This window comes from Fistularia commersonii, chromosome 2 (assembly GCF_037954325.1).
Source record: "Fistularia commersonii isolate RoL2024-O1a breed Wild chromosome 2, RoL_Fcom_v1.0, whole genome shotgun sequence".
Taxonomy (NCBI): domain Eukaryota; kingdom Metazoa; phylum Chordata; class Actinopteri; order Syngnathiformes; family Fistulariidae; genus Fistularia; species Fistularia commersonii.
Genome location: NC_141285.1, coordinates 24,722,315 through 24,731,773, shown reverse-complemented (window position 1 = coordinate 24,731,773; position 9,459 = coordinate 24,722,315).

Sequence of the window (9,459 nt, the reverse complement as noted above, 5' to 3'; positions counted from 1 at the left end):
GAACTGCTCCTTTGCATCCTCAGAGCGATGGGCTCGTGGAACGACTGAACAGAAAAAACAGCTCTGCATCCTCACTGCAGAACATCAGTGTGACCGTGAGATATCACCTCCCTCTCATGTTACTGATTGAATACTGTGAAGTGATAAGTTCTTATCATTTGAACCCCTGCGCCTCTCACCGGTCCATAGAAACATTTTCACGAGAGAAAGAGAATGAGAACAACTTTATTTATCCCGAAGGAAATTGTTGTGCCAGAGTTTACAGCAAAAACATAACAGTAATAGATAATAGTAGGATGAAGGAAGAATAAGAAATTCAATGCAATTACATTACATTACATTGCATTTGGCAGACGCTTTTATCCAAAGCGACTTACAATAGAGGACATAGGGACTGCAAATACACTTGCAAATACACGATGCCCACAGTAAGCTTGGGTTAGTGAGGGTTTTTTTGGTTTTTTTTTTTGACAGAGACAGACAAACGTACACACACACACACACACACACACTGCATGGCCTAACTTGCTGCCAACCTGATCTGGGGCATCAGCTTAGTAAAAAGTCCTGAAAGAGAAAAAGAGTCCTTAAAGAGAAACAGTGGGTCCTGAAATCCAGAGACGACTGAGAGACTTTGACAGCTGACAGGGAACAAGGAGGACTTTAGACACAAAGAAACAGAGCTTGTCGTGATTTAACCGATTGTAGAAATTGTCCCGGTGGTGTGTTTCATTTGAAACTGGAGTGATTTCTCTGTATTCGTTTCATTTTCCGCCCTTTCGCTGGAACACAGTGTATATGGGAGGGCCGTCCTGCAGATTTCGTTCCCTTGGAAACCTTTGTATTCTCCTGATGGTTTTCCTGTTTATTCTGACTGGTTTCCTTCTGGATCTGGGTGGGTTTTTATGAGTTGTGCTTGGACAGGCGACTGGAGGACCCACCGAACAACACTGCTGTTTGGAGAAGAAGGATAGAAAGTCACTGCGATCGGGACCTGGTTCTTCTCTCTTCTCCATGGTGCACTGCACACTCCAACCACAGAAGTTACTCAGAGACTGCTGGATTTTACAGAGTTGAGCAGAACCTCGGTGTTCCTGAAGCCAACATGGAGAAACAAACAGCCTTCCGGTTCTTCTCGCTGCTTTTAGCGGCGCCTCAGTGTTTCTCCTTCACTGTCACGTCGCTGTACTTCAAGGAAGGAGCAGAGCTGCGGCTGAATCCGTCCATCTCAGAGAAGATCTGGGACATCACCTGGAAGCTGGACAGGAACCTGGTGTGCGAGTGGGTGAAAGACAAACTGGATGTGGTTTATTATCGGAGCTTTAAGGGCCGGACAACCTTGAACATCAGTTCTGGGGAGCTGGAAATCAGGAATGCCACTAAATACGACGCTGGGATCTTCACACTGGAGCTCAACAACCGGGTTCTTCAGGATCAATACAGGGTCCAGATGATCGAGGAGGTACCGAAGCCCACGGTGAGCATATTGAGATATGTGGGATATTGAGAGCAAAGACATCACCGTCTACAACGGCAACATGATCCAGAAGGTTGAGAAGTTCTCCTGCAGGCTGAAGAACCCAGTCAGTCAGAAATGGAGCGACCCCTTGCAGAACCCTTTATTCCTTCCAGCTGTATATTGGGTTTGGGTGTTGGTGGTGTTGGTGGTTTTGTGTTTGGTTGTTTTCGCAATTTGGAAACGAAAATATTTCCACCAAAAAATCAGTACATGTTTGAGTGGAAGGACTGTGAGGGAAAATAGTCCCGAAGTAACCCGGATGGAAGGAGAACCGCTCAGTAACCCAGGCGAGACTGAGCTGGACAGACTTTGACCTCGTAGCACAGAGGAGACGACCTGTTTGGACCTCATGTCTCTCCTCAGGGAGAAGGACGCCCGTGTTTTGTAGACAAGGACAAAAAAACAAACACAAATAACCAAACAAAAACATGCAGAAAAAAAGTCTCAAAACCCATGGAAGAAAATGCGGCTGGACTGATGCTTGCCATCCTGGTAATGTGACTTTTTGACAAGCAAAGCGGAGGTGGAGGGTTTGGCTTTTGCTTTAGTTCTAAAAAGCCATTTGGCTTCAATGCACAGCTGACTTCGAAGATCTGGGTGGAAGGACGATTGGATGGAGGGAAAGGACAGGAAGTGACTGGATTGGCGGGAATTACATGGAGGAAGATGATTGGCTGTGGCGACTCCAGCAGGGAGCGGCCCAAAGGAAAGGTAGACAAAATGACACGGAATTTGCCCAATATTTTTCTTTGGACGGCACAGAACCCTGTCACTGCAGATTTAGTCGACCAAGCCGTACTCCTTATTTACCTGTGTTGAAATAGCTTTGTTGCCAAGGTAACAGCAGGCTGTAGTGTTTGTGGCCGGTTTGAGATTTTTTTGAATGTAAATGACCTGCATTTAACAGTCGTGGAAGCCAGACTGAAGACAGACGTGAGCGTTTGTGAGTGTCCAGGAGAGAGTGTGTCCTGTTTCCTCACCTGCCGTCACACACATGACACCTATTTTTAAAGCTGGAAACTGTAAAGACATTAAGAACTACAGACCGATTGGCATCCTCCCAGTTGTCTCAAAAGTTATTGAAAAAATTGTTGCTGAACAGCTGATTGATCACCTGGACAATGGAAACATGTTACATCCTATGCAGTTTGGCTTCCGATCAAACCATTCCACCGACACAACATGCTGCTATTTCCTCGAGCTGATCAAATCCAGTCTTGACAAAGGAGGGGTGGTCGGGGCCGTCTTTCTGGATCTTCGCAAGGCATTTGAAACAGTAAACCACTCTATGCTTTTGTCCAAAATGCACAATTTTCACTTATCAGCAAATACCACGAATTGGTTTCAATCATACCTAGCGAACCGTTATCAATGCGTCAAAATAAAAACTAAAACCTCACCGTTTACAGCCTGTACAACAGGCCTGCCCCAAGGGTCCGTTCGAGGGCCATTACTTTTCAGTCTATACATGAATGACCTGCCCTCCATCTGCAGCGATGTAGAAATCTTAATGTATGCTGATGATACGGTCTTTTTTGCGCACAGTTCTGATGCTAATTCTGTTGCTGCCAAACTATCCATCATGATGGCAAATGCACTAGAGTGGCTCAACAACTCATGCCTTGCATTGAACACTGAGAAAACGCTCACAATGTGTTTCTCAAACAAAAAAACTCAGAATGTCTTCCCAAATATTCAAGTAAATAACCATATGATCAAAAACGCTGCAGAGGTCAAATATCTAGGTGTCATATTGGACCCTTAGTTTTAAAAATCATATTAAAAAGACCTGTAATGCCTTGAAGTTTAACATTTCGAACTTCCGACATATCAGGAACGCGCTATCACTAGAAGCTGCAAAGTCCTACCTTGATGCCATGATCATATCCCACATTTTATATTGCATATCATCCTGGTCTCAGGCTAAGATAAGATTAGATTAGATTAACTTTATTAATCCCGAAGGAAATTGTTGTGCGGAGGTTCTCTCAACCTCAACTTCTCTTTTTTTTTTTTCAATAACTCTGGATCCCACACAATTTCCCCTCTCTCCACTTTGCTTAACCAGTTCCAGTTTCTCTTTGTTTCTTTATCTGATTAATTTCAATTTCTTTCTTATTTTTTCCAATTCCAAGCTCTACTCTGTATCAGATTACGGTCACCCGCCGATTCCAATAGTTTAAAATATCCAATCGCAGTTTTTAGAAAAGGAAACTGCTTACCTTTAGTCGTGCACGCTGTGTGGAATCAACGGTTTCCCGTCCTCGAATACCTTCAAGCCAGCTTTTCTCCTGCTGAGAATCACGTCAGTAGGATCACGTTAGTTGACCATCACATCATTTGATGATCACGTCGGGGTCACCAATTTGTCCGTTTTTGCGGCCTCCACCACGGGACCGGACTTTGTTGTCCCGGTGTGTTCAGATGTGATCCAAGAAAAACATTAGCACTATCAGGAACTGTTTAAGCAATGAGTGGTTTATTAGAGGTCAAGAAATACACTTACGAGAATTCCCGGGCCGAAATGAATGTCACCCCGAGGGGATCGTTCGCCCTCTCTAGACGTCCGCTGAGGCGCGTCCAGTCGGATGTGCAGATGAGGAGATTTCGGCCCCAACTCCAAAGAGTGGCTGTAATTTATACCACTATCTGGAGGGTCAAGATTTCTTCCTAATATGGAGTTGTTTTTCACACCCTTTGGAAGAGGTCAACTAGGTGCCAGGCCGTGTCATGAACTGGGCCTCCAGGCCTTCTGGGATTCGTCATTGCTAGTGCATTGGGGGTGTTAGTGGAAAAATACAAAGTTGGGTGCACCTTTGCCATCACGTGATGCGTTCCCACGCGTATATCTCGCACAAATTTTAACAATGTAATCCCTTAACTGTACGAATTAACAGTATTAAAGGTTTTTGAGAAATGTTCAATGCTAGAAGAAAAATAAAGAAAAATAAAATAAGATAATTAAATAAATTGAAAAAAAAAGCATTAAAAAATTGCAAGGGGAATATAATATGTATTTAACTTGCTGGTTCACAAGGAATCTCAGACATCAAACTGTATATTTTTTGGTTTTTAGACTTTTCAATAAGTTTTGAGGATTTTTTATATAATTCAAAATGGTTTATAAAGAACGTAAAATTGGAGGAACACTTTTGCATTCTGTGTTTGTACATGAAGAACTTGGCCAGGCCTAAAATGACACTGACCCATAGTTCATCTCTTTTGTTGCTTAAAAGTAAACCAAATGTAATGTCATCTCTTGAGAAGAAAACTGGTGACGATGAAAAATTGTCTTTAACCCATTTTAGAGTTTTAGCCCAAAAGCCTTGTACTTTTTTGCATGAGAAAATAAATGGTCAGTAGTTTCAATGTTGTCTTCACAAAAAGTATATTATCTTCAGTATTGAAGTGCCCTCGATAATTCCTTCGATGGATAGATGTCATTCATAATTTTGAAGTGGGTCTCTTTTGCCTTGGGGGCTATGGGTAGAGTCAGATACATAGTTAGCAGCGTGGCAATCGATTCCTTATCAAATTTCTTCAAAATATTATTTTTGTTTTGACGTCCAGGGAATAAGTTTTCTGTAAAACATTTCCTAATAAAGGAGTTGCTGCACTTTCTATCCAGACTTGAGATTCCCTCGAGTGATAGTTGGGGTAACTGTGGTTGTACGGTTTGGTGCGTCATTATAATTGACGCACCAATTATGTGTGTCCTGATTGGTGGGGAACCGGCTTACGTCACCGTTACGTACCACTCAGGTGCCATATATATAGTCCTTGCAGAGAAGTTACTCAGACGCGGTCCTTTCAACGCTTTTTATTTCAGATTAATTTCATGAATGCAACACACTCATTGTTGTTTTATATCCAGCATGAAGGTTAAAAGTAACACATCTTTCTGGACTTGTTCCTGTTCGAAGTTGGAACCACAGTAACCATCTTCGCTTGACGCGTCTAAAGGGTTTTGTGGCTTTCGGAGGTTAAAGATTTTAAAAAAACTACACATTTAGTTAAAGGCCAAGATTGTTTGTGCGTGTTAGTGTTTTCTCCCTGCATTTCAATTTGTTTTTTTTTTTTTTACAAAGAAAAGGCTCAGTTTGTTCTTCTCAGGAGAACCGTAGCGGATGTGTTGTTGCCAGATTGGTGGTGTTTTCGTATTTCTTCTTCTTTTCTCAGGTCACCGCTGTGATTGAGATGTTGATATCAATGGGGTTTTTATCTGGTTGGATCAATTAAATGATTAAATGAAAAAAACTTCATGGGCTCATTGACGTGTTTCTCGTTCAGCACGTTTCGGTTTTAACAAGTTTGGCGTCTTTTTTTCAAATCGTCAGAATGATCTGGCAACATGATACGGTGTGGCAGGAAAAACTTCCGTTCAACCCGGATCCTAAAAAAAAAACAGCGCTAAAACCTCGTATTTAGGGATCTAATGTGTTCGGAAACGGTTTACTTCAGTTAGAAGACTGTACATTTTGATACTTCAGTTAGACTGAAGTATTGGGTTTGCTCAGAGTTGAGCAGAACCTCGGTGTTCCTGAAGCCAACATGGAGAAACAAACAGCCTTCTGGTTCTTCTCACTGCTTTTAACGGTGCCTCGGGGTTTCTCCTTCACCGTCACGTCGCTGTACTTCAAGGAAGGGGCGGAGCTACGGCTGAATCCGTCCATCTTAGAGGAGATCTTGGCCATTGGATGGTTGGTGGACGGGAATCCAGTGTGCGAGTGGGTGAAAGACAAACTGGATGTGGTTTGTTATCGGAGGTTTGAAGGCCGGACAACCTTGAACACCAGAACCGCGGAGCTGGAAATCAGGAATGCCACTAAAGAAGACGCTGGGATCTTCACACTGGAGTTCAACTACAAGGTTTTCCAGGATCAATACAGGGTGCAGATAATCGAGGAGGTACCGAAGCCCACGGTGAGCATCGGTCCACCATCCTGTGGTCCTGAATCGGAGAAATGCACCTTGAGCTGCGACGCAAACACTGAGAATGTGGGACCTGTCAGCTACCTGTGGAGACTGGGAGATGATGAGTGGGATATTGAGAGGAAAGACATCACCGTCTACAATGGCAACAGCATCCAGAAGGCTGAGAAGTTCTCCTGCAGGCTGAAGAACCCAGTCAGTCAGAAATGGAGCGACCCCTTGCAGAACCCTTTATTCCTTCCACCTGTATATTGGGTTTGGGTGTTGGTGGTGTTTGTGGTGTTGGGGGTTTTGTGTTTGGTTGTTTTCATAATTTGGAAACGAAAATGTTTCCATCAAAAAATCAGTACATGTTTGAGTGGAAGGACTGTGAGGGAAAATAGTCCTGAAGCAACCAAGGCGGAAGTAAACCCGCTCAGTAACCCAGGCGAGAATGAACTGTAAAACTGAGACTTTGACCTCGTAGCACAGAGGAGACGACCTGTTTGGACCTCATGTCTCTCCTCAGGGAGAAGGACGCCTGTGTTTTGTAGACAAGGACAAAAAAACAAACACAAATAACCAAACAAAAACATGCAGAAAAAAAGTCTCCAAACCCATGGAAGAAAATGCGGCTGGACTGATGCTTGCCATCCTGGTAATGTGACTTTTTGACAAGCAAAGCGGAGGTGGAGGGTTTGGCTTTTGCTTTAGTTCTAAAAAGCCATTTGGCTTCAATGCACAGCTGACTTCGAAGATCTGGGTGGAAGGACGATTGGATGGAGGGAAAGGACAGGAAGTGACTGGATTGGCGGGAATTACATGGAGGAAGATGATTGGCTGTGGCGACTCCAGCAGGGAGCGGCCCAAAGGAAAGGTAGACAAAATGACACGGAATTTGCCCAATATTTTTCTGTGGACGGCACAGAACCCTGTCATTGCAGATTTAGTCGACCAAGCCGTACTCCTTATTTACCTGTGTTGAAATAGCTTTGTTGCCAAGGTAACAGCAGGCTGTAGTGTTTGTGGCCGGTTTGAGATTTTTTTGAATGTAAATGACCTGCATTTAACAGTCGTGGAAGCCAGACTGAAGACAGATGTGAGCGTTTGTGAGTGTCCAGGAGAGAGTGTGTCCTGTTTCCTCACCTGCCGTCACACACATGACACCTATTTTTAAAGCTGGAAACTGTAAAGACATTAAGAACTACAGACCGATTGGCATCCTCCCAGTTGTCTCAAAAGTTATTGAAAAAATTGTTGCTGAACAGCTGATTGATCACCTGGACAATGGAAACATGTTACATCCTATGCAGTTTGGCTTCCGATCAAACCATTCCACTGACACAACATGCTGCTATTTCCTCGAGCTGATCAAATCCAGTCTTGACAAAGGAGGGGTGGTCGGGGCCGTCTTTCTGGATCTTCGCAAGGCATTTGAAACAGTAAACCACTCTATGCTTTTGTCCAAAATGCACAATTTTCACTTATCAGCAAATACCACGAATTGGTTTCAATCATACCTAGCGAACCGTTATCAATGCGTCAAAATAAAAACTAAAACCTCACCGTTTACAGCCTGTACAACAGGCCTGCCCCAAGGGTCCGTTCGAGGGCCATTACTTTTCAGTCTATACATGAATGACCTGCCCTCCATCTGCAGCGATGTAGAAATCTTAATGTATGCTGATGATACGGTCTTTTTTGCGCACGGTTCTGATGCTAATTCTGTTGCTGCCAAACTATCCATCACGATGGCAAATGCACTAGAGTGGCTCAACAACTCATGCCTTGCATTGAACACTGAGAAAACGCTCACAATGTGTTTCTCAAACAAAAAAACTCAGAATGTCTTCTCAAATATTCAAGTAAGTAACCATATGATCAAAAACGCTGAAGAGGTCAAATATCTAGGTGTCATATTGGACCCTTCACTTAGTTTTAAAAATCATATTAAAAAGACCTGTAATGCCTTGAAGTTTAACATTTCGAACTTCCAACATATCAGGAACGCGCTATCACTAGAAGCTGCAAAGTCCTACCTTGATGCCATGATCATATCCCACATTTTATATTGCATATCATCCTGGTCTCAGGCTAAGATAAGATAAGATAAGATAAGATTAGAACAACTTTGCGATATTTCATTTCACTGTGCAATATTTCATTTCATAACAGCTACACTACAATTTTTCCTTTCATCATACTATTGTGCACTCCTTACCTCACTTGTTACTAAGACACTTAGAGTTGTATCACTTGTTTACTAAGAGACTTTATAGTTTCACTGAGACACCTTATAGTTTATAGTTTATTTTTATTTCTAATTCTGCCTTTTTCTTTTTATTATTTATTACTGTTATATTTTCTGTAACTCTGGCACAATAATTTCCTTCGGGATTAATAAAGTTAATCTAATCTAATCTTATCTTATCCTGAGACCAGGATGATATGCAACATAAAATGTGGGATATGATCATGGCATCAAGGTAGGACTTTGCAGCTTTTTTTTTTTTACAAAGAAAACGCTCAGTTTGTTCTTCTCAGGGGAACCGGAGCGGATGTGTTGTTGCCAGATTGGTGGTGTTTCCGTATTTCTTCTTCGTTTCTCCAGGTCACTCCTGTAACTGAGATGTTGATATCAATGGGGGTTTTACCTGGTTGGATCAATTAAATGATTAAATGAAAAAAACTTCATGGGCTCATCGACGTGTTTCTTGTTCAGCATGTTTTGGTTAACCAAGTTTGACGTCTTCTTTTCAAATCTTCAGAAAGATCTGGCAACACGATAGGGTGTTACAGGACATACCTTAAAATCGTAACCGAAATCTAATCCGCCATTTGGATTTTGAAATCGGTTTAAAGTTGGACCGAAGTATTTGGTTTGCTCAGAGTTGAGCAGAACCTCGTTGTTCCTGAAGCCAACATGCAGAAAGAAACAACTTTCCGGTTCTTCTCGCTGCTTTTAGCGGCGCCTCAGCGTTTCTCCTTCACCGTCACGTCGCTGTACTTCAAGGAAGGAGCGGAGCTGC